This window comes from Aulonocara stuartgranti, assembly GCF_965226115.1.
Source record: "Aulonocara stuartgranti genome assembly, chromosome: 11".
Taxonomy (NCBI): Eukaryota; Metazoa; Chordata; class Actinopteri; order Cichliformes; family Cichlidae; genus Aulonocara; species Aulonocara stuartgranti.
In genome coordinates this window covers 29,049,604-29,074,027 of record NC_138947.1, presented here as the reverse complement: position 1 = coordinate 29,074,027, position 24,424 = coordinate 29,049,604, and the positions used below count along the sequence as shown (strand labels likewise).

General features: G+C 40.7%; 1 protein-coding gene and 1 long non-coding RNA gene across 6 annotated transcripts in view; one reads left to right on the top strand and one right to left on the bottom strand.

The window, feature by feature from the left end:
- The window catches only part of eny2 (ENY2 transcription and export complex 2 subunit), a 133,672-nt gene that overhangs the window by 98,990 nt on the left and 10,258 nt on the right, over positions 1–24,424 (bottom strand). The window lies entirely within an intron of this gene.
- On the top strand, positions 1,296–11,254 carry LOC309716439. Of its 3 annotated transcripts, none has more exons than XR_014279433.1 (3): positions 1,296–1,585; positions 6,573–6,726; positions 9,022–11,254. It is a non-coding gene; the product is annotated as an uncharacterized lncRNA (long non-coding RNA). The 3 variants fall into 3 exon arrangements; XR_014279434.1 differs by lacking the exon at positions 1,296–1,585 and adding an exon at positions 1,617–1,813; XR_014279435.1 differs by lacking the exon at positions 1,296–1,585 and adding an exon at positions 4,446–4,649.

Genomic DNA, 24,424 nt, shown 5'->3' with positions numbered 1-24,424 from the left:
ACAAAATGTAAAGAAAGGACAGCTTGATAAACTGAAACACAGAGAGGACCAAATAATGAGCTTGTTGTTTTCATTTATTTCTTGTGAGGACAAAGAAAATGAAAACAGTTAAAAAGGCAAAAAAGGGGGGGCTGTGGGGGGGAGAACAGACATTACCATATTACCATTATTGAATGGCAATGTCTCGGTGCAGTGACTCCCAAGCAAGGCGAGTGGCTCCAGCAGATCACAGGAACAACATCAGAGCTCTCTGTCCAGAAGAGCGCAGTCCTAGGAATAGCAAAGTTACCGCGCAGGACCCTCAAGCTCCCAGGCCTCTGGTAGAGGACCCGAGCTTGAAAGAGAAAAACTGCCTGCAGTGGCGGGTGAGAGGAGAATATATATATAGTTTGACACTCCAAATCCACAATCGATCTTTCTGTCTTCAAATTGAGATTGATACTATACTTTAAGACATTAGAGGGGATATCTTGTGTCATATAACTTCAGTAGTTGGCTGCAAGCTCAATGCTAATTCTTTACTAATATATAACCTTTACTAAGATATAACTTTTGTGGTATCACTTTTTTCCACCAGGTCACCAATGCCACAAGTACGTTTAGATTTTTTAACCACATGCTTGGTGAAAATTATATATATGGGCATGGTAATTGAACTCCAAATTCCAATATTCCAATATCCCAAACACCATGTGCATGTGTGGAAGTTAAAAAGTTAAACATTTCTTTTTATTTATTATATTTTTGTTTATTTTAAACATTTATCCTAAAAGGCCGAAGAAGGCCAGAGCTGGGACTTCACGAGCAGATCTGATATGATGTGAGCACTTTAGGCTGAACCTGTTCAAACTCAAAAAAGGTTTGGAGAAACCTGTGAACAGTAAAATGTTTGTGCAACCTATTGAAACTGGACATCATGAAAAAAATATACAGCTGGTTTGAAACCCAATGCTCAACAGCGAACCAATTTACCAATAATATTATTAACATTATGATGGGGAAATCGTTGGAGGATGTTACAGCAGAGGAAACGTTTATCTTCATGAACAGTCACTTCTGCTTATCTTGTTCATTTGTACCAGTATAAGTATAGAGTCCTCAGAGCGATATCAGTTACATGCACCAAGAAAAGGATCGCTGTGCTAGAATTACAATCACCCATATACAGTAATATTGCCGTCAGTGATGATGATGCTTCACCTTATTGCCTGAAGATGGCAGCATTGGACCTCTCAATGAAATCCAAAGCCCATGCACTTATTGCCCTGTCAGCACCGAAGGTCTGACTTTCTGAGGATAGGCTGTGTGAAATCCCTGGATTACAGCGCTGAGCTCTGCAAATCACTGCTGTTCTGTAAAAATAAATAAATAAATAAATAAAAAGTGACGTGAAAATTGAATGCGAGCCACCCTACCTTTTCTCACAGCGCTACAATCTACTGGCATGCCCGTCGGTACATTTATAAATGCAGGCACACAACTTCCTCTGGAGGATTCCTCTTAGAAACCTTCCTTCCCCGCCGAGGTATTGTGCAACATCTGGCTCCGGCTGCGTATTGATCTTGGCTGAGGTCAAGACGAGGGGGTGAGTGTGTGTGTGTGTGTGTTGTGGGGGAGGAGGGTTGCTGTAGTGTGAGTTAAGTGCATAGGTCTTTTTTTAAGGACCTCTTGTTTGTCCCAGCGAGCATTTACCGTCAAGTGGTGCTCTAACGTTAGAGGAGAGCTAACGGCAGTCCCAGAGGAGATCCTCCAGCCAGAAACTGAATAATTCATCCAGGCCTGTGGCTCCTCAGAATACCACGAGTCTGAAATGGTGAGAGGTTATAAAATGCTCCTTTACCTCCCAAAGATCTTACATTTTTTTTTATTGTCTTTCCCATTTTAAGCTCATGGCTTTTTGCTACCTCACTGTAAAGATTCCAACCCCTTTGCACTTCCTCACTTTAATCCACCTTTTTCCTTCTTCTATCTCCCATGTCTCTCATTTTTCAATTTCAAAGTTTGATGCAACTGATACACAGATGAAGATGCCTTGGATCTGATGTCTTAACGCAATAATACCTCCACCCTCCTAACCTCCCCCCCCCCCCCCCACCTCCCTCAATGCTCTGCTGTGAAGGGGGCTCTTTGCGGGAAACTCTAGCATTCAATCGTATCTGCTCGCATCTCGAGTTTCTCAGTGGCACATCGCACCGATGTGAGTCAGTGCATTCTCATCATCCTAACCTTCAAATTTGCTTTTCTCCTCTACATTCACCGCCACTGCAATCTCATCCTCCCCCTCTTTTTCTGGAACTCTCCTCTCTCTTCCTCTCATGTTTCCCTTCCCTGTATTTGTCTACTTCATGGTCCACCTTGCAATGATGCAGCTGAAATGGTGAAAAGTGACAGCCAGAGTTTGAAATCATGCATGCGCAGGTCTGACCTAAGAAACGGCCAGTAAATGCATTAAAAACTGGTATATAAACCTAGGAGTGAACCACTCCTAGGTGGTGCTTATGACTTTGGAATTTTGCTTTTATAAAGTTTTCATCCTTTGCTAATTAATGCTTCATCCTCTCTTTTACTCTTGTCAATTCAAAACATGTGGGTTTAGTGAGAAGCAGATGTTAGTCCTGTTTTACATAACAGAAAATATCTCACTGACAAAGTTTAATACTGAAATGCCTCAACATCCAAAGTTCCTGTAACAATCAATTTGTGATTCAAGTAAAAGCAACTATTCAGGGGAGGACTGAGTGTAACACTGAAGAAGAAATGTGATTTTGATTATTAGTATGATGACTAATAAGCTTCCAGTCAACCATTGGGAACATCCGTAGGCCAACCGCTAGCTTATCCCAGCAAGTCCTGCACTTCTTTAGCACTCCTGCCTTTAACTGTCAGGAGCAGGTTTACATGCATTCACACTGCAGAGTTCTGAATTTACCAGGGGTTTGCTAGATGAAAAGAACAAGATACTGTAAGACAGACTGATCTATATTGACAAATGATATATGTTGCCAAAAGTATTTGCTCGTCTGCCTTCATTGACATCCCATTTTTAATCCATAGGGTTTAATATGATGTCGGCCAGCTTCTTTTGCGGTGGAGGGACACCAAAGTAATTGCTTACGGAGCTTGCTTCTTCGACATCTTTAAGAGTTCTGAACAAATGTCTGTCCTCCTCCAGAACAACTTATGTACGCAAACGCGCGTTCCAACTTCTTATCTGGTGCGCGTCTTTTATTTTGACAGCAAATGCTCACCTGCGGACCACTTATGTGCAGCCCTGGCTATAACAGCTTCAAATCTCTGCGAAAGCTTTCCACAGGTTTAGGTTTAAGTGTTTATGGGAATTTTTGACCATTCTTCCAGAAGCACATTTTTGAGGTCATTCACCGATGTTAGATGAGAAGGTCTGTCTCACAGGCTCTGCTTTAATTCCTCTTGAAGGTGCTCTGTCAGGTTGAGCTCAGGACTCTGTGCAGGCCAGTCAAGTTCTTCCACACCAAGCTGACTGTTTTTATGGAGCTTGCTTTGTGAACTGGTGCACAGCCATGTGGGAACAAGAAGATGACATCTGCAAAGTTATTCCACAAAGTTGGGAGCATGAAATTGTCCAAAATGTCTTCATATGCTGAAACATTAAGAGTTCCTTACACCATAATCCCTCCTCCACCAAACTTTACACTTGGCACAGTGCAGTCCGACATGTACTGTTGTCTTGGGAACCTACAAACCCAGATTCCTCCATTGGATTGCCAGACGGAGAAGTGTTCTAGAGTCCAGTGTTGGAGTGCTTTGCGCCACTGCATCCAACACTTTGCATTGTGGTTGGTGATGTTTGGCTTGGATGCTTGATTTTATGCACCTGTGACCATGGAAATTATTGGAACACCTGAAATCAATTATCTGTCTGTCAGGCAGTTGGTCAAGTTACTTGAAAAAAGTAATCAGTAACTAATTACTGATCAGTAACTAATTACTGATTACTTCCCCAAAAAAGTAATCCCGTTACTTTACTAATTACTTATTTTCAAAAGTAATTAATTACTTAGTTACTTAGTTACTTACTTAGTTACTTTTTAAAAACACGATTTACAACCTGAATAGGTGATAAAGCGATAGATCTTTTAGCCCAATTCTACTTTTTCTACATAATCCATCATACAAAATGTAATCAAATGGAAAAGTCTCTTTTTTTAACTTGTTTTATCAGTTTTAATCTTTTAACTTTATGCATCAAGCAAAAATTTAATTATATCCAACATTCTCTGACTTGAATAAATTAGTTTAACATTTAAAGCTATTTTCTACACATTCCAGCACATAAAATAAAATACTTTTTGTGTTTACACTCACTCTTTCAAATAGATCCAAGTAAAATACAGCAGAAAATAAATAAAGTCAAAGACTCAGCGGTCCTGTTGCTCTATTTTCACCTGTAAAGCAGGACCGCGGTAGGCGGAGGTTTACCCTGGTGCAGGTGTGCAGCGGTCAGTGGAAGGATACGGCAGTGTCTCTGTGAGTTTCCCATTACGTCGTTGCGCACTCGGTGCTTGCTTGGAAGTTTAGGGGTTTTTTTCGCTGTAAAAAGAAGTTTTCTTCCCACGCACGATGGACACTAATGTTTTTGTCACTTTTTATGGAATCAAACTCAAAGTAAGGTCAGTACTTCCACGCTTTAAACGCTGCACGCTCATACTCTCTCCCACAATAGATATGTGATCCATTGTTGATCTGCACACAGCTGTTGTCACTAACGGCGCACTCGCTTACGTCACTGTCGTGAGACATTCTCGCAAAAAATCATGGTTTTAGTAACGCAGTAACGCAGCGTTCCTACGGGAAAGTAACGGTAATCTAATTACCGTTTTTGCAATAGTAATCCCTTACTTTACTCGTTACTTGAAAAAAGTAATCAGATTGCAGTAACGCGTTACTGCCCATCTCTGCTGTCAGGTAATGTTTGGCCCAAACTGGGTCATGCACAGCACCAAATCTACAGCAGAGTGGCTGAAAAAGAAAAGAATCAGTTAAAACCAGACCTCAACCTGATCGAATTCCTGAAGCAGGACCCTAAGAGAGCTGTGCATGAACGAAAACCTCAATGAATTTAAACGAGGTTCTAAAGAAGAGGGGGCCAAAATTCCTCCACAACAATGTGAGAGACTGATAAAGTCATACAGAAAACCATTACTTCAAGTAATTGCTGCTAAAGGTGGAGCTACATGTTACTGAATATTAGGGTGTGCTTAGTTTTTCCTGCACTGTTTCTGCTTTTTGATTAGTTTTTGTTTAAAAAAAATGACACAATTCCCCTCACATACCCTCTACTATGAAAAGACAAGGCAACAGACTGGTTGTTTCAAACAGGACAGATTTATCAAGTTTGGACACTAACAACATTAGCCTAGAATAAAGCGCAAGGCATGGTGATACACAAATATATGCAGAATTAGTTCCGTGGGGAAGGGCAGTCACTTACTTACCTTGCTAATGGCTACATAAAGGAGGGGATGCTTGCTGGACTGAGGGGGGTTGGAAAATTACTGGAATTAGTCCATTGTAATTATAGGAAGCAGCCTATCCAGATCAAATTTTGGAGTGGTTTGGGGGTGAGGGTTCCAGACGCTGTTTGATAATCTGCCAAACGCTGAATCTAAAACAAACTCATGTCTTTAAAAGTTATAAGTCTGTTTGTGTATTGTGCATCCAGAGGTTGATATCAGCTCTGCCGCTGAGGTCCCAGTACTAAATTTGCAAAAACTGTTGGATGCTGCCCTTCTAGTTGTGACTCCTCGAAGGCGTGGGCAGAGGGGGTATCCAACAAGCACTTGCCTGAATCACCTTCACGCAACAATATATTCATCATCTTTGTTTACAGTGGACACCAAATTCTGCTCATTTAAGTATGCTGTCGCACCATTATTGGATTAAAAAAAGTTTCTTTCTTGTGTTCTGCTGAAGACAGACTGTGGATGATGTAATAAGGGTTTTGGAGTCAACAATGCATCGAGACCGATATAGATTAAAAGTCTAAATTCAGTGGCTGCACACAGGGCCGATGCATTACATCATCCCTTGTGTGCTGTTATTCATTTCTTGCAGCGTAATTGAAGCAGCCACAGATGATGTCATCTAAACAGAGGACTTCCATTCAGAAGTTGTTTTGTTGCTCCCATACACGATCGGGTAGACTAGCCCCATCACCATAACTCTAATAAATGGACTGGATATGGCAAGCTGAGAGTGTACTTGGCCTTTACTGAGGAGATTGGCAGGTGTTTGATATTCACGGAAGGCTTACCCCATGCATCTCTGTCCCCTACCACCACCACCCATCCCATCTCCCTAACACAATTGCACTTCAGAGTCTAAATGATAGACTACAGTACTTGTAACTTGTTAGGAACAGCAAATAAGACATCTTGCACCGAGAGATAAGGAGGTGAATACCTCTAACCCATGCCACTCATGAGATTGATGACCTATCAGCCTGTGAACTGACAGAAATGAAATCACTCCTCTTCGCTTACGCCAAGGGTCTTTCTCTCACTTTGTCTTTCCATTTCTGTGTTTCTCTCCAGCTCCATCACCCCCCTCCTCCACCACTCCCACCACCACTCTCTCTGTCGCGGTGGCAAGGTTAGAAAGGTGCAATGAGAAAAGGGTGGGGAGTTAGGAAAGAGGGAGACGAGGTCTAAACAAATCTCTGTCCTGCCAGGACGTCCTCCTGCCAAGGTTTGTCTGGGAAGGCGGGGCCACAGGGTGGGGAGGGCGGTGTGGAGGTGGGAGGGAGGGAGGGGGGGCAACAAGGAATGACGTGATCCCCTTTATTCCGGCCAATAAAACAGAGTGGCCGGTGAGATCCGGATCCGTACGTGCCGTCAAATTCAATAAGGTAGTGCTTTAATGTTTTCTTTTAATCAACCAAATTGCATTACACACTGCCTCCTCCACGAGGCTCCGCGGCGCAGAAGAAAGGGGGACTGGAGGGTGGCTGATCTGGGGTGGTGGAACTACCAAGAGGGGGCATTCCCAAAATCTAAAGGAATTTTAGAGAAAACCTTCTGATGCATGTATGTTAAAGAATTGGTGCAGCACAGGCCCAGGCAGTGTCGGTTCCCACTCAGTGAGAGGAGGAAGGGGCCAGTGTGAATTCAGGGTCAGACTGGGGACAGACATGGCGCACAGACAGACTACGTCATTCTGGTAATGAATGCCAGCTCAACATTGAGAGCATCGGCTGCTTTAAAGGCAGAGCACTCTCCTTCCTGGACGATGTTGTCTCTTATCATGTGCAATGCCCTCGGCAGTGCCTTCCTCCCCTCTTTCTCTTCCTCCTTTCCTACTCCAACAACTTCCTCCTCATCATTCTCGTCTCCCCATCCTCACTGACCTTACTCCTCCTCCCGCCGTTCGTCCTGCCCAACACGAGTCAACCTTTCACGAAGGTACATCACGAATGCTCTTCGAAACACTTAATCATCAACCCCCCCAGCTTGTTTTTTTTTTCTCCATTGTTGGACAGAGTAGCGCAGGGCCCAGTCAAATGGGGAGGGATTGTACATCTGCGTCACCGGCTGCAAGATCAGCTTGCTGCCCCCAGCCTGCTGATTGGAGTTTTACGATTGGATGTTTCATTCCACCTTAGATCAGGCACTGCTGTTGTGGCCCAAAGGATTACAGCCTGCTGCCGCTGTTGGCCACTCATCCGCGGATAGATGAAACTTCAGAGAGCAGTAATCCACCGAAGTAGGGTGGCTTTGCTGCTCAGCTGCCACAGCCACAACTTTAGAGCCAGCTGACATTTAACATAATGATCAGTCAGAGTGGCCGAGCGTTTACACACAGGAAAGGTTTCCCGGACACAATTAGACCACAGTCCTTGCATGGGCTAAAAATGAATCACAATGCACAATACCATAGTGTAGTCCTTCTATCCATCTAATGGTAAACTGTGAGTGGAGTGACTGGAAGAAAAGCCTCAGTCTCAGCTGTGATATTACAGTGGTCTATCCACAGAGTTTGAAAAGATGACCACAGCTACAATCTACTGTACAGTGTATAGTCTAGGAAACAGGCTGCATTTTGGTTTTAGCCATCCATCCTGGTGTGAGTCATTTACGGTATGCTATTAGAGAGAGGGTTACCCAAGTTTTCCAAATGCTAAAACAGGAATGATTGCAGGATGATTACAGGAATGTATCTCATCCTACCTTATCTATTTTGAGGAAACAGTTTAATAATTTAGTACTCAGCTTCTCTCCCTCCATATACAACACACTTACGTTCATCCCTACAAATATTTGTAAATGTGGTCAAATATAGGCGAATTAAACACCTTCTAACTGTTCTCGCACTTGCCTCTAAACTATAAACTGATCTGAAAGTTTGTTAAGTGTATTTGTAGCCAGTGAGTGGGCAGCCAGGATTCCTGCCTTGTAAAGAAGCAGGAATGAGAAGAATTTGATTTCTTGCAGTATTTGGCTCACGCATGAGCATTAAAATTCATGGTATATAGGTTGGATTGTAAAGTTTGGTAAAATTCCCATCGGTATTCACATCAAGGCAGTACAGTAAAGTTGTTTCCTGACATGAATAATGCGCAATAATACTGCTCTGTCTATTAGATTTGTGTTTAATTACCTCATACGACAGGATTTGGCTGATGTGAGACATCATCTGCTTTTTCGGGCACTTCTGCATTGTTACTATATCATTAAGTCAGAAAAGTGGAACTTTCAGAAGAATTTTCTGCTCATGATTTCAACTCACATGATGTGTATGCTATTTACAAGTCAGAAAACTGGTGATTATGGTCACTTCAAGATGCCATTGATGCAGCATAAGAGTGGATGTTTGAAACATCAATTTTTCTTTTCACTTTGTGAAAAAGAATATTTTCATGTCTGTAAATGATAAGTGATTTTAAAGTATGTTTGTGTTAATTTAATGAAAATATGCTCTGATAAGCTCTAACAAGCATTAAGCTAACCATCAGCTTTCACTATGAATGATTCATGTCGCCTGCAGATATGCAGGTCTGCCCGCTGCTCTACACCAAAAAGAACAGGAGGATACAAACTGAAACAACAACAACAACAGCATGCTGCCTGGTTCACGTTGAACTCATCCCCGAGGTCTCTGATGGGTGGATGACTTCAGCTGCAAAGTCACTTTGACTCAGTGAATCAGGAATCAGGTAACGGGATCAGGCTTCATTAGGTGACTTCAGCCGAGCTGGCAGACGGCCAGGTGAGCTGGACGCACAAATGGACATTGATTTTTCAATAAGGGCCCTGAAACTGTCAGCCAACCAGGCTATGGTGATATCTTCTCTCGCGGGGATGGCCTTCTCTCGATGATGGCCTGACTGGCACACGACCACAGGCCACCACACCAGCCCCATACATTCCCCTGGCTCTGTCTCATGACCCTACACTGGTGTTAATGTGCATTATCCTGGAGTACAGTTAATGGTATGAAGCGAGAAAATATTGTCATGTTTATTTAAAAGAGAAAAAAGTTTTGTGTGGGTGGTTGTGTGTGTCTTTGTTCTTCTTTTTACAAATCTTTGCTTAAGTATCACATTTTTGCCCTGTATTGTGGCAAAAAATGTGTAATGAGTCCAAAATATCAGAAGACGATATCATGTTTTCCTGTCCTGTCACCCATATATATCTAGTCTGATAGTCAGATAGGCTTTATGACACAGGCCTCAAGGAGCGCTTGACCCATAATAGTTTCCATCCATCTTGCCTCCCTCTAGCAGCCTCAGCTCTCAGTACCTGTAAGAGCGCCATATGTTGGCCCTATGCTGAACCCTGAGGTCAGGAGGGTATCCTACGGTGAATGAGGTACAGGAGATATAGCCTGAAGTTAATCTATTGTATGATTGTACAAAATGCAAATGATGGATGTTAGACAGCACTGATATTAGGAGGGCAGCAGGAATGAAAGTGAGAGCAGAGAATAAATGAGACAGTCACAGCAATAAAAATAAGTTGTTTTCCCACATCCACAGCAGTCCTGAAGTTTTGTTTCATTTCCCAAAGGGGTTTCATGTGAGAACGCAAATGTCTGATGCAGCACAGTTGGAAATTCAGCTGCGTCTAACCAGCCAAGTATAAACTGGATGTGATGGCCATTAGCGACAAGGTAAGGATAGCATGGTTGGGATCCTGCATAAAGTGTAGGAAAAAACATCTAACTGAGGCGTTTAGGCACTCAGTTTCTCGAAAGTAAAGATGTGAAGAAGCAGACAAATCTACAAAATAAACTGTGTCTACAAATTGTGCGACATTATCAGATGTTTCTCAGGGTAAAAGACTTTGAATATCTCATCAGCTACATAGTATCATCAAAAAACTGTCTGTGTGCAAGGGACAAGGCAGAAAAGTAATATTGCCCTTGATCTCATCCCTGTTTTCACTGCTTGGGTTCAAGAATGTTTTCAGAAAACACTGCATATAAGGAAAATTGCCAGAGAGTCCCAGGTTAAAGCTCTATTATGTAAAGAAGAAGCTGTATGTGAGCATGATCCAGGAACGCTGCCGGCTACTCTGGACCAAACTCATTTCAAATGTACTGAGACAAAGTGGGCACTGCATCACCTAAACTAAGGAAGGGAGGGACTATCCAGCTTGTTACCAGTGTTATCAAAAGTCTGCATCTCTGATGGTGTGGTGGTGCCTAAAGAATGGGCACTTGCACACCTAGAATGGTGCTACTGGTGCTGAAAGGAATACACAGGTTTTGGAGCAACATATGCTCCCATCCAGACAACAGCGCTTTCAGGGGTGGCCTTGGACACTGCATCTATTAAAACAACACGGCTTCATAATGGAACAGTCCAGGTACTGAATTGACCTGCCTTCAGTGTAGACCATTCATCAGCTGCAACATTTGGAGCATCGTGAAATGGAAAACATGGCAAAGAAGACCCAGGACTGTTGAGCAACGAGAATGGGACAATATTCCTCTCCCAAAAGTCCAACAGATGGTCTCCCAGGTATTTAGGGACTGTCAAGGGGGGCATGCTACAGAGTAGTAAACATGTTCCTCTCCTTTACTTCATTGAAATGTGTTACTGACATTACAGTCAAAATGAGTCACTGTTTTTCCTGAAATAGTAAAATGACTCAGTTTAAACACTTGATATATTTTCTATGTTTTATTGTGAATGAGATATGTGTTTGATACATTTGCAAATCTTTGCACTTTGTTGTTATTTTATATGTTACATAGAGGCCCAACTTTTTTGATTTGTGGTTGTAAACCAAAGGAGGTTAAATCAAAGGACAAGGACACATGTTTAGTTGAAAGTGTACCATTTTCAGCTGTTTGCTACATATAAGAAAGGGCAACTTCAGAAAACGCTGCAACATATCCTCCCATTACTGTCTGAAGTTCACCCGTGAAAACAGCTATAGAGTGAGAATCTCTAAAATTCTTCTGCTGGAGAATTGCCCTCAGAGATTCTGCACAATGGCAAGAGATAATTTCTTCACTCAGAGATGTCTGATTTTTCAAACTATCAAAGTATAAAAACAAAGCCTTCTCTTTGTGAAAAGCTCGAGTCCTTGGAACAAAGTCCTGTTTGGTTAGACCCAACTTGTAGCTCCAGTCCCACAATGGTATTTTTGCATTCTCCCTGTTGAAGTGTCTCTCAATTTCTCTGAACTGTGTGAACTCTGTGAGGGGAAAAAATGTTATTTGACTGCAGCGATCTAGAATAAGAAACTGTTTCATTTTCCTCAAAAGCACGTCGGGATTTCGGTTTGTATGACTGACTCAATCTCAAGTAACAGCATAAAAGAATTGTAATAGGCAGCCAAAAGGAAGCTCTGAATATGATCCTTAGTGCAGGTTGTTGGACTCATTTTACTTGAATTATTGGTTTTAAACAAAGAATAAGGAGTTCTAATTAAATGTCCAGCAATTAAATGTTCAACCAGGTCATTATAAATCTTTCTCTCTGACAGGCACGCACAGATGAGCTGCATTTCATTTAGGAAATGAGCATCCCTGTATCAACAATCGGCCGCTAATAAAAACTCCTGCGTTTGGATTGGATGTCTGGGCTGTAAAAGAATCACCTGCAGATTTTTTGGAACTACTTTTAGCCTCATGCATCAATCAAGTGGCAGTTTAGTGCTCGCACTGGCCAGATTTTAATTTTTCTTTAAGCTTTATTGGAATTTGATTTGCCAAGATAAAGCTGAAGCCATTAATCTTGTTCTCCCCATGCGTCCACTCCAATAAACTCACTAAAATGGGCCTAAACGTGTCTTTGCTCCAAACCTCTCCAAAGTGAACTGTGTGTGTGTTGGTATTTGATGACACAATTTTGGGCTTTATTTAAATATTTTCTGTCAGGATCAAACACTGAATTAAACTGCCGGAGATGTTTGAAATGCAGACAGAAACCGCAGCGCTGATCACTTTCACAGTTCTAAGCATCAGGCCAAAGCAATGGGCTCGAAGAAGCTTTACACATATCCACAGAAATGACTAATAGCTACTGTGTGAACAAATCTTCCAATATCGGGAAATAGTAGAGGTATTTCAGAAAAATCTCAAATCGATGAAAAAACACATGTCAGAATTGCAGTTGTTATCAGCCGGCTGCAAAGTGTGGACTTGGGGACCGCCCATGCTCAGTCATCTTTCCTCAGTTGTTTCCCTTTGCATCTTGAACATGTCGACCCATTCCGCATCTGTCAACATCTATTACCCATGGCTTTCCCCTACATCGCTATAACCACTACCACCTCTGTTGCTGTGACAAACACAACCCTCCCCTAACCCCACCCACCCAGCCGCACTTTAAAAATTGCTCATGACTCTTCAGCCGTTGTCCCAGCCGGGCCAAAACCAAGAGCATCTGCCACACAAGTTGCAGAACAGGAAGTGGAGCAAATTCGAGTCCGCTGGATCGCACCGCCACTTTTCGCCTGTCTTATTAACCACACATTTCTTAAGGAAATTCTCCCAAACTGTCTAGATTCTTGCAGCAATTAAAGCATTTCTCTCATTCCCCCTTTCTTTCTTTTCTGTCCTCTTGGCAAGGGGCTTGACCATGTTGGTCAGGTCGTCTCAGTGTTCCTGGGCCAAAGCTGACACAACCAATCAGAGGAGGCAACCGTGATCTGACGAATAAAAGAAACAGAGGATTACAGCAGGGAGGACGTCTTAGGTTCGAGGAGCAGTGAGAATCACACAGGGCGTGCCATTGTTTCTCAACCACCGATGGTTGTTGGCAGCTGTCAGGCCTTTTCTTTCCTAAACCCAAAGAGCCGTCCTGCTCTGGCAAAAGCCTCACAAAAAGAGACAGAGAGAGGGTTGCAGTGAAAATAAGAAGCATTTGTGTGGCTAGAGGGCTGCTGGCATGTTGCTGTAAACAAGAATATAAACTCTCTTCTGGGGTGAAAGGGTGAGAGGCAGGAGAGGAGGACTCTGACGTTTGCAGGGGATGCTTTCCATAAAAATGATGAGTCAGTCACAACTACTGCAAAATGCATGTGATAAAGAGAATGTGTAACTTTATATGAAGATAATGGGGTAGCTGGTTGCAGCTTTGGCATGTTTTATTTTGAAAAACACAGCAATATTGTGATCTCTGGGAGTCCAGTCTAGCACTTATTTCCATTGGCCCTCCAAAAACTGGCCAGAGAGTTTGCAGAAAATGATACCAAAGACAGCACATTTTCCACTGCACCTCTCAAAGTTGTTATTGGAAATTTGCTTTATTTGTCCTTTATTTCCTTTATTTTCTTTAGTTTGTTCCCATTATTATTTTCTCTTCATCTCTTAAATTTGGCTGATCTCCTGTTGAAGCTCATCTTCTCATGCATGTCTGGATGGTTTCCAGCGAGGCTATTTTTGAGATCACTCACTGGTCTAAACATTGACTACTCCAGAACCGATTCTACTGCAGACCTGATGCAAAGCCTTTGAGCTTGGAAACTGCAGACTCTTCAACTACAATCTGCTGCATTATAGTTGAAGACACAGCTCTGATCCTCCATACAAGAACCAGAAACAGAGGAAAGCAGAAGAAAAAAAATCCGCCAACCAGTACAGTTAAAGTTCACTAAGTGTTGGTTAAATCTACAAAAACAACCAACATGTAAAAGTGATTTATTATGGCTTTTATAGTAGGTCAGAGGGGTTTATGTATGACTATAACTTGGAAGGATGCAGGGTCTTTCCCTTTTGCCTCAGCGTTATAGAACAAAGTTTCTACATAACCAGCATAAAACTCTTCAGGGTGTATAAATATACACAGTTATTGTGCAACTTAAGAGATAATATATTAAATGGTGATTAGCATTGTTTACTTATCTCTGGACAGGATTAGGTTCACTGTTCCACTTTCGATGGATCATGGTAATCCCTAGAAAGTGGCGATATGCCATGACAAGTAGGTGTATGCATGTATCATGAAATGCCAAAGGGCTTTTTTAATGAATAAAATGTGACAAATGCATAGGTGCACTGCTTTCTGTACATACAGCAGACATTTGCCATGAACTTTAGAATCAAGAGCCAGTGAAATGCTGCAATGTTACACATATGTGCCCTTGACTCTGATGGAGACAAATGAAGGAGGGTGCATGAAACTGCTCTCTGGCTACTCTGCAGTGACAGCAGCGGTGTAATTGGGAAACGACCTGCTTTATCACTGAAACCAATGGGTCGGACGAAGCAGGAGACTGAGGTATAGGGCACTGAAGATAGCCAATGTTGGACTCCTTTTAATATTTAATATTATTAACTATGTGTCCATTTTCATTTGTTCCTAGAAGAGGATAGTACAGTGTGTGTGTGCATGTGTGTACGGGGAAAAGGGTAGGAAAAGGAGACAGGACAAACACAAATTAATCTGACAGCTCTGAACAATGTCAAATCCATCCACATGAGAGCGTGCATACTTTGGACGAGATCTGCTCATTATTTATTACTTTACTACTACTTTCATGACCATAACATACTTCCAAACATCATTAACAAGCCCAGCACAAATCCCATCTTATTTACACAGCCAGGTGCACTGAGGGCAAGGCAGGGCAAATATAAAATATCCTGGCGAGCAAAGGCTGAGAGATTATGACAGTGTCCAGGTCGGAAAGTCCTTAATATTCCCACCTCTGCTTCAGGTCAATAAAGTAAATCATAAAAGGCTATTTGTTTTAGGGCTTTAATGTTTGGTTTCCATTTCCATTTCTCATGGGAAAACTTTAAGCTTTAAAAAAAAAAAGAAACACATGCTGCTTTTGCTTGATCCTCAAATGTAAATTGTCTTAATGATGTTGTTGAAGGGCCTTTTTAATGGACCTTTCGAGGGTACTGAAACACACTAATATTACCACTGAAAAGGATACCAGGTCGCTGATGACTCTTACGGCAGTGCGGCTCCTGAGAGGGATTCGTGTAAATCGAGTGAGAGCTTATTGCGAGTAATTAGGGAGAGATGAAATTGAATGCGATTCCTACAGCAGCGCTGCATGCTGTGCTAATGTAACAGAGCACTCATCAACTCCACGCCACAAAGCCAATATGAAAAACATGTGTTTCAACATCTCCCACTTCCCAAAGCAATGTGCTTGAGAGGATTGTGGCACTGTGACCTTGACGGTGTTCAGTTTTTATTCAACGTCAGTGGCTGTGTTCGTGCCAGTGACTCCGTTGCCTCTGAGGCAGAATTATGACTGCGGAGGTTTGCTCTTGTTCTGTTATGACTGCTAACCATGACTGTTTTCACAGTCAGGCAGTCAAAAATGTGGTAATTCCCATTATATCATTACTAGGTGGAATGTGAGGTCTATCAACGGTGTTGTGGTCCAAATGAGTGACTTCTTTTCTTTTTTGCAACGAATAAGCAATTCCTAATTAGCCTGCATTAACAGAAAATTGACTGAAAATATGTTAAAATATTCAGGAGCTTACTGTTGGCTCCAGTCATGGATGTATTCATGCTCTCCAAGACCCGGATTGTTCTCTAGGATTCAAAGTAGAAGGCATTAAAAATGTACATCTTACTGGCAGCTTCAGACTTTCTACCAGAAATTTTCATCAAAACTGAAGCTATAATTAAAGGGAAACGGCTCAGACATCTGATTTAACCACTGATTCTAACAGTCTTTGGCTCTCTTTAGAGTGTACTTTGTTACACCTTTGTGAATTAGGGCTGCCACAAACGATTATTTTGATAGTCGACTAGTCACCGATTATTTTTGCGATTAGTCGGCTAATCAGATCATGCATCCATTGGACGTAAAACATACAGCTTATTGCACCAGCATGCACCTGCTCTTCTATAACTATAATTAGCTTACAGCTTTAAGTGTTTAAGGTATGTGCTAACTAAAAATAAAGACAAGATGATAGTTTATTAAATTTTAATGAAATTTGCAGTTTGTTTCGGTGAAGTTTAATAAACTCAGCCGTCTGCTCCTTGCTATCTAAAATATAACAGGACACCGGAGTATATTCTTGAGCAGCTCACACTTCTGATAATCAGCTGTCTGCTTGACGTTTATTCAGCTGTGTAAAAACGATAACTTTAATTTCAGCCAAACCAATTTACTCAGGAACAAATAAAACACTAAAAAAAAGCCAAACAATATAATTTTTAAGTTATCTAAGTGACTTATATATCATGTTTAACCTGGATAGCAAAAGACGGCGGTGGGTTTGAAAACGATTTGCCCGGAGTCCGGTGTTCTCACGGGCTTCAGTGAGCCTTGCTAGCTATCGAGCTAGTGGGTAACAGACGTATCCAAAAACATCGGAGCGCTTTTGAAAATATGTGGTGTCTTGATAAACTGAGCAGATATTTGAGGTTTACACAGCTACATTCTTGCCTGAAAACATGTTAAACGTTTATTTTGTGACCCAGGAAGAATAATAACAGTAATATTAAAACTAACTAGCTGCTGGAAACTGAGCAGGGCCGCGCTATGAAATCTGGGACACAGCTTCTTCTTCTTCTTCTTCGGGGTTTAACGGCAGCTGGAATCCTTGTACATCCGTTATTACACTCTTAAATCCTAATACTTAATTCCTGCGCCTTTTGGGATCTTACAAAGCTTCACATGACGCGTCGACTATTAAATTAGTCGTCGACAATTTTGATAGTCGACTAATTGTGGCAGCCCTATTGTGAATAACTAAATGAAATCTGTCATTAAAGTTCATGCAATCTAGAAAATGTCTATGCAATTCCTCTGTGAAGCTTCACTGTTTCTACCTGTCTTTCAGTTCTATGTGATCCTAAGAATAAGATGGAAAAACATCTTATATGTAGAAAGATGGCTGTATCTTATTTCATTTTTGCTTCTAAAAAATGTATGAATTCTCCATTCTGTCTGTCCAAATCCCTACAATTGTGGAATGTGTGGAACGTAACTGTAGTTTGCAAATCATAAAATAACCTATTTATTAGCAAGTAATACAAAGAGAACTAATGTTAAAACTCAGGAAAGGATGTGAAAGAGTTTTGTGATGCTTAAAGAAAGACCCAGCTGCTCACTCGAAAATTATTTAGCACTGTTTAGCAACAATTGAGTGACATGACTGGGTAAAAACAAAGCCTGTTACAATAAGCCTTTAAGAATGACAAAGAGAACAAATAGTTCAAAAAAGTAGTAACATATCTCAGCCTAAAAATGCAAAGATTTGGGTTTTTTCATCATTTAGAGAACATTCAAATTATCAGAGAAATCTTGCAGAGAAATCCAAAGATCTGTAAAAAGTCAGTTAACCCCTGTGATTTTCAGCTCCCAGCTGGCAATTCATCAAAAACGAATATGAATCCATTATGAAGTTCATGTCAGCAAACACACCTAGAACATTGCAGTCACTGCTGCATTCACAAACACAAAGTTAAAACAGTGCATTAAAAAAGACCTAAAGGAAACACCATCAACTTATCTGGGCCTGCAACCTCTAAACTAAGGTGTGAGAGACTGATGTGCTAGTGCATCAGACTTAACTTAAATATTTCAAGTCTTTTCTTTGCTTTCATTTTTTATGATTCTGTCTTACAGAAACATCTCAAATTAAATGATTAGAACATTTCCTAAGATCAATGACAAAGACTTTTACAGTACAGCACAGAAAGGTCAGAGTTCTGAAAGGCAAGTCAATAATCGTCCCTTGTAGCCCCTTTCCTAAAGATGTCTGCAGGCAGTAGTCATCCCTTCTGTTTTTACGCCTCTTCTCTTCACGTTTTTCCAGTCATCTTTCTTTCTTTTGATATGCTTTGATACGGCACTCTGTGAGCAGCCAGACTTTGCAGAAAAAACACTTTTTCACTGACTGTATTCATGTGCAGTAAACTAGATTAAGAGCTATACATTGAGACATTGAGACAGTGGATTTCTGATTTTATGAGGTATATGCCATAATTATGAACAACTTTTTTTTTAAAAGACTTGAAACATTTGAAATATAACTTTTTGAATTTAATTACAAAAAAATAACTTTTTCATGATTTTTTTCTTTTTTCCCCCTTTTTTTGCATTAGCAATCAGCTTCGTTCTGAAATCATCATCTTTTATATTAGGATGCCCTATGCATAAAAGGCAGGATGGAATGATTGACTTGGAAGCATATGAGCATAATTATATTCAATTAATTATATAATATTAATAACGATATTATTAACAACAACAACAACAACAACAACAACAACAACAACAACAACAACAACAACAACAATAATAATAATAATAATAATAATTATAACCTAAAAACTAAATTCACTCAACCAAAATGAACAAAATCGATATCATGTACTTGCATTCATAGCATTTAACATTTGTCCATTTAACTTTTTTTTTTTCAGAACAGGCACATGAGGGATGCTACTCTGACAGATGCACGAAGAATAAAAAGTTTAAAGTTTTCTTTGAATTGTCTTAATTAAAGAATGACCACAAGATATGCACCGTGGTTTCTAGGAAGCAGTAAAAAGGAAAACGTATTTCAGACAAGTCCCTCCACATTCTTCAGCCAAGCTAAGAGACAACTGAACGCCATAGCTGAGTATCATATTAAAATTTTAAACGTAAATGGAGAGAGTCTTTCAGAATTGTATTAGCGCTGCAGTCAGACATACTTTAAAATGTTATCAAGACAACTTCTTTGTGAAATTTATTCAAAAGTTTCATGACAGTCTTATGTGGTTTATTTTACTTCTGTCATTTCAGAAAAAAAAACACAAATAAATCAGACTACACGAGAAATGCAGTGAATGATATGGAAGGAAACACGAGTTTGGCCTCTGGGTATTATTACACATTCTTCTTGGTTTTGAAGTGCTATCTTTTAGATTTTCACATGCTTCTCCGGGGGTTTTGAGGCTATGTGAACAGTCTGGACTAAATGTGGGGCAGAGGAGTCCAGAAACCCAAATATTATTTCACAGAAATCCAATATGTGGGTACAAGTATGACAGCTAATACGTTGGCCCCTGTCCTTGCTGCGCACCACCCACAGAGCGACAACCGCTAACGTGTAAAATCTTAATCTTCTGTCTGGATGACCTCACAGCTCAGACCTCTGCTCAGGCCAGGGTCCTCAGCCTGGGTCCAATAAGCCACCCCATAACTCTCTAACACTCTTTTTATTTGTCAACCTTCTCTCTTTAGCACAAAAACGCTACATAGCTGCATTAATACCGAGTGGTGCGTCGAGCGTCAGTTAAACACTAAACTAGGTGTGTCGAGATTAGCATGGGTTACGGGCTGGCGCCTCCATTGTTCCTCATTGTTATTTCAGAACCCCAAAAAATAAATAAATAAGACATTCAGGATGGTTTCCACAGGCTGAGCCATCAGTGAGGGTCGTGCGAGCTTTTGGTGCCGAGGTCTTTTCATGCAGTCATATGGCCCCAGGCTTCCAGGAGAGCTTTTTTGCACAGGCCACACAAAGATACGCTCTCCTTTTTTTTGCTGTATCACAGCCCTTTTCCAGCAATAATTACAATGTCAGTCTGTTTAAAAAGTAGTCTTACGGGAATATGAGGCCCCCATTACCGAATCGCCCGTGTGCTAGGAGCTGGGGGGGCCATAAAACATTCATCTATGACCAGCTGTAAAAAAAAAAAAGCAATGAAGCAAAGGAGGAAAAAAATGGCACCCTGACAGCATCACATTTAGTAGAATAATAATCACACCCCCTTTTTGCTTTTATTGCATGTAGGTTTGATTGATTAACTGCCCTGAGAAGAGGACACGTGGAAATATACCTGTCACAGCGCTGGTGACTGTGGCAGCACAGTTTCCACAGATTAACCTCCATCTTGCTGTACCACATGTGCATTTTGGTTAAGATTGAGGTAAAAGTTGTAGTACCGATGGTGCAAATTGTATACAATGACTGCATATAGCTTACTGTGATTTTTTTTTTAGTTTGTATTAAAATGTCATGCATTTTAAATTTGTGATTGCATAGCGGCTGGGTAGCTTTTTCACAGAGGCTGCTCACATATAGATTCCTGTGTTATAGCTTTGAGCTGACATTATGACACAAAATCAGTCCAGTAGGTAACAGGAATTAAGATGTAATTTTATATGTGCATGTCCCTCAAAAATCATAACCAGGATAACAAGTGCACAAGTAAACACAACACGCATTTTTATTCAGCCAAGTGGCATCACAGCATGTAACAACTGTGTTAAAAGGCAACATTTATCCTTTCTGTTGTTCGAATTAGTATATATTTAGTTCAATTCAATTCAGTTTTAGTTATACAGAGCCAAATCACAACAACAGTTGCCTCAAGGCAGTAATACAGTAATACATACAGAGAGAAATCCAACAATCATATGAGCAAGCACTTTGGCGACCGTGGGAAGGAAAAACTCCCTTTTAACAGGAAGAAACCTCCAGCAGAACCAGGGTCAACTAGGGGCCATCTGCTGCAACTGGCTGGGGTGACAGAAGGAAGACAGGACAAAAGACATGCTGTGGAAGCGAGCCAGAGATTAATAACAAGTAATGACTGAATGCAAAGAGGTCTATTAACACACAGCGAGCGAGAAAGGCGACTCGTATATCTAGCTATCATGTAAAGATTTAACATGTACGTCAACTGAAATGAATGAGGAAAAAATGCTCAAGGCATCCAATCGCATTAGAAAAAGAAGACAAAACATTCAACTTTGACAAATAGAGGGCTGAGGCTTGTTTTCCAGTATGTAGTGTTTCTATCAGTATTAACATTCATAATCTCTGACCAGTGTCAAAGTGGCGTTTATTCGTATTGCCAGAGGGCAGGACAGGAAAGCTGAACATATACAAGATAAACATATTATCAACAGGTCTAGTGACATGCAAATAATGATGGTAATCAGTGGTAATATTCAACAAAGTAAATCGATGAATGTCACAATAATAACTTAAATATGATCAAGTAAATAATCTAGCAATAGCGATCGAGTTGCATAGTTACATCCAGTTGTACATACTATCTTTCCACCTTTTTAAACTTGCATTTTGACTATATATTATCTGAGTTAGCGGCACGGTGATGCGCTGTTAGCACTGTCATAAGGAGGCTGGAGCTTGAATCCAAAGTGCCTTAAGGCTGTGTTCTTGCTAAATTCCAACAAGCACTTTGTGATCTTTTTATCTAGAAAGATGCTATATAAATAAAATTTTACTTTACTTTACTTACACAATTCAGATTTTACATGGTAATGACAGCTTCTTTTAAAATCTTTGATTCTGTGAGAAACTGCAAAGACGTGAATTCCTCATGTGAAAGACTCCTTTGACATTGTCCAGTTATTTGATCTGCTGTTGATACAGCCCCCTATGACCAACACTCGGTGACAGTGTGAAAGAAAAAAATACCTTTTAACAGGAAGAAACCTCTGACAGAACCAGGCTCAGGGAGGGGAGGGATATGGAGTGCAATATAAAAACAGAGAGAGTGAAAAAAACGTGAGTGAAGCTACAGATTTAAGGTCAGAATTGTGCAAAACGCTTTAAATAAAACCTATGACATGCTGTTAGTCATATAATAATTTCGTAAAGGTGAACCTGCTTCTCTAAAAGGCTAGTAACTTTTTTAAAACTTATGGTCGACCCTCATACCACCACCACACAAACACACACTCCCCACCCCACCCCATGATAACGAGTTGTGAATTTAGCCTTTGGTTTACAGGCAAAAGTACATAGCATAGTACCTAGCTCTCCACTGCTCCAACCACAACAGCCTTACTTTCCACTGTGCTATTCCTATGTCAAACCACCGCCTGTTTTTAGTCATGTCTCCTTCATGTAATTCTTTTGTGGTGGGAAAATGTATTTTTCCCTTGTACAGTTTAAGATGCACTCTTTCCACCAAATTTCAGGAAACCACATTCATAGGTTCGTCACAGGATTTATTGCTCATTGGAATAGATAGGTAGGCTGGACACTCTCAGTGGCATCTGAAACAGCCAAATAGGCTTGGGGTTAAAGCAAATCTCAGTCCTAAAATATGATGAAACAATTACAATAGACATGTTAGATGTCAATGATCTGAAGGGGAATGTCAAATATGTCAGTAACTACATGAACTGAATGAATGAATGTGTTTCAGTGGGGGCGCATTACTAGCTTGTCTCCAGTCATACAGTTTTGAATAACAAGAACGAGCCACAGTTGAGTAAAGATATTATTATGTGTGGTTTCAAAGTAAACATCACCTGAGACAGTAAAGCAGAAATAATGGACCAATAGTAATGATCTTTAGCTACAAAACTCACACAGGACTTGAAGCTGACAAGTTAAATATTTTCTTTTGTCCAATCTGATAGAACACAGAATTATAATTAAATAATGATAGACAATTCAGAAGTTAATACTTACTGAAATCTAATATTCTGAGAACTTTATAGAGTTCAATCTTCTGTTCAATGTCAAAATCATAAAATACAGTGGGTTAGCCAAGATGGCTGTCGGCATCCATATTCACTTCAGTCAGAATAAACAACCATTCAGCGCAACCATATTGAACATTGATTTTGATCACAGACAAACACAAATGACAAACACCACATGCAATGCTTTAAAATGTCTGACCCTGTGTGATCCTTGGTTCACACGAAAACATCCCAGAAAAAGTCTGATGCTGTGATCAAGGCGAGAGCCCAGAGGGCCTGAACCAATAAAAGGCTGTGGACAGTATCCAAATTTTCCCGACTATTGTAGAATAAGAAGTGCTTGGCTCAGTTTGCTCTCTCCATCTGAGCAAAGGATTGGGCTGGAGGCCTGTCTTCACAGTCTTGACTGGATGCCATGGGAGCAGGCCGCAGCAGAAAAACAGGTCAATACTGACTGTTAATGCCACGACTGAATGGTTTGTGGTCTGACCATTTGGGAGACGGAACAAAATAACATTTTACTGGGGTTCATAAACCTCTCATGGATGTTAGAATGGTTCCTCCATAAATCCTAAAGTGTTGAAGGCAGACGTTAAAGTGAAAGCTACAAGAGTGACAAAATGTATGGAACTGCAGAGGTTCAGAGGAATCTCCTGCACATGCTGGAGATTTAACTGTACGGGCAATTTTTAAAGCAACTAAAGGTCAATGAGTGTGAATGATGCTATATACTACAGTCTGTAACGAAGTGAGGACAAAATCATTGCCTGAAATTCTCTTCAGTCCAGTTTACTTTACATCTTGAATATTAAATTGTAACTCAAAATTAATTCTTAATGTGAAATATGTACCAGTAAAAAGCATGTTTTTAGTGTTTATTTGTTTAAATTTGTAATAAAGAGGAAGAAGGAAGAGGAAGGAGGAAAGGCTTGACTTGATTAAGAGCAAAACTGTACTAACAGATGTAGCTGAACCATTATCTACAGTGATGTGAAAAGAGAGTTTCCACACGTCTCTTTGTAGTCCCGTGAAACTAAAACACATGATTCAGAGGCTTGAGAACTACCTTTAGCAGCAATGAATTGAAGTAATCATTTTCAGTATGATTCTATCAATCTCTCACATCATTGTGGAAGAATTTTGGCACACTTTGCTTTACAGCCTTTATTGAGGTTTGTGGGCATTCGTTTATGGACAGCTCTTTTAAGATCCTGCCATTTCAATAAGGCTGAGGTCTGGACCTTGACTGGGTCATTGCAGCACCTTGACTCTTTTCTTTTTTCAGCCATTCTGTTGTAGATTTGTTGCTGTTCTTGGGATCATTATCTGGTTCGGTTGACCCCATGCAGGCCAAGCTTTAGCTCTCAGACAGATGTCCTCACATTTGAATCTAAAACATAGTGGCATACAGAGGAGTTCATGGTCAACTCAGTGAAAGCTTCAATGAGTGCAGGTCCTGTGGCTGCAAAACACAGACATGGGACCTGTGTTTTGTTACAGTATGAGGTGTTTGTGCTGATATTTTGTGTTTGGTTTTTGCAAATGTGTAA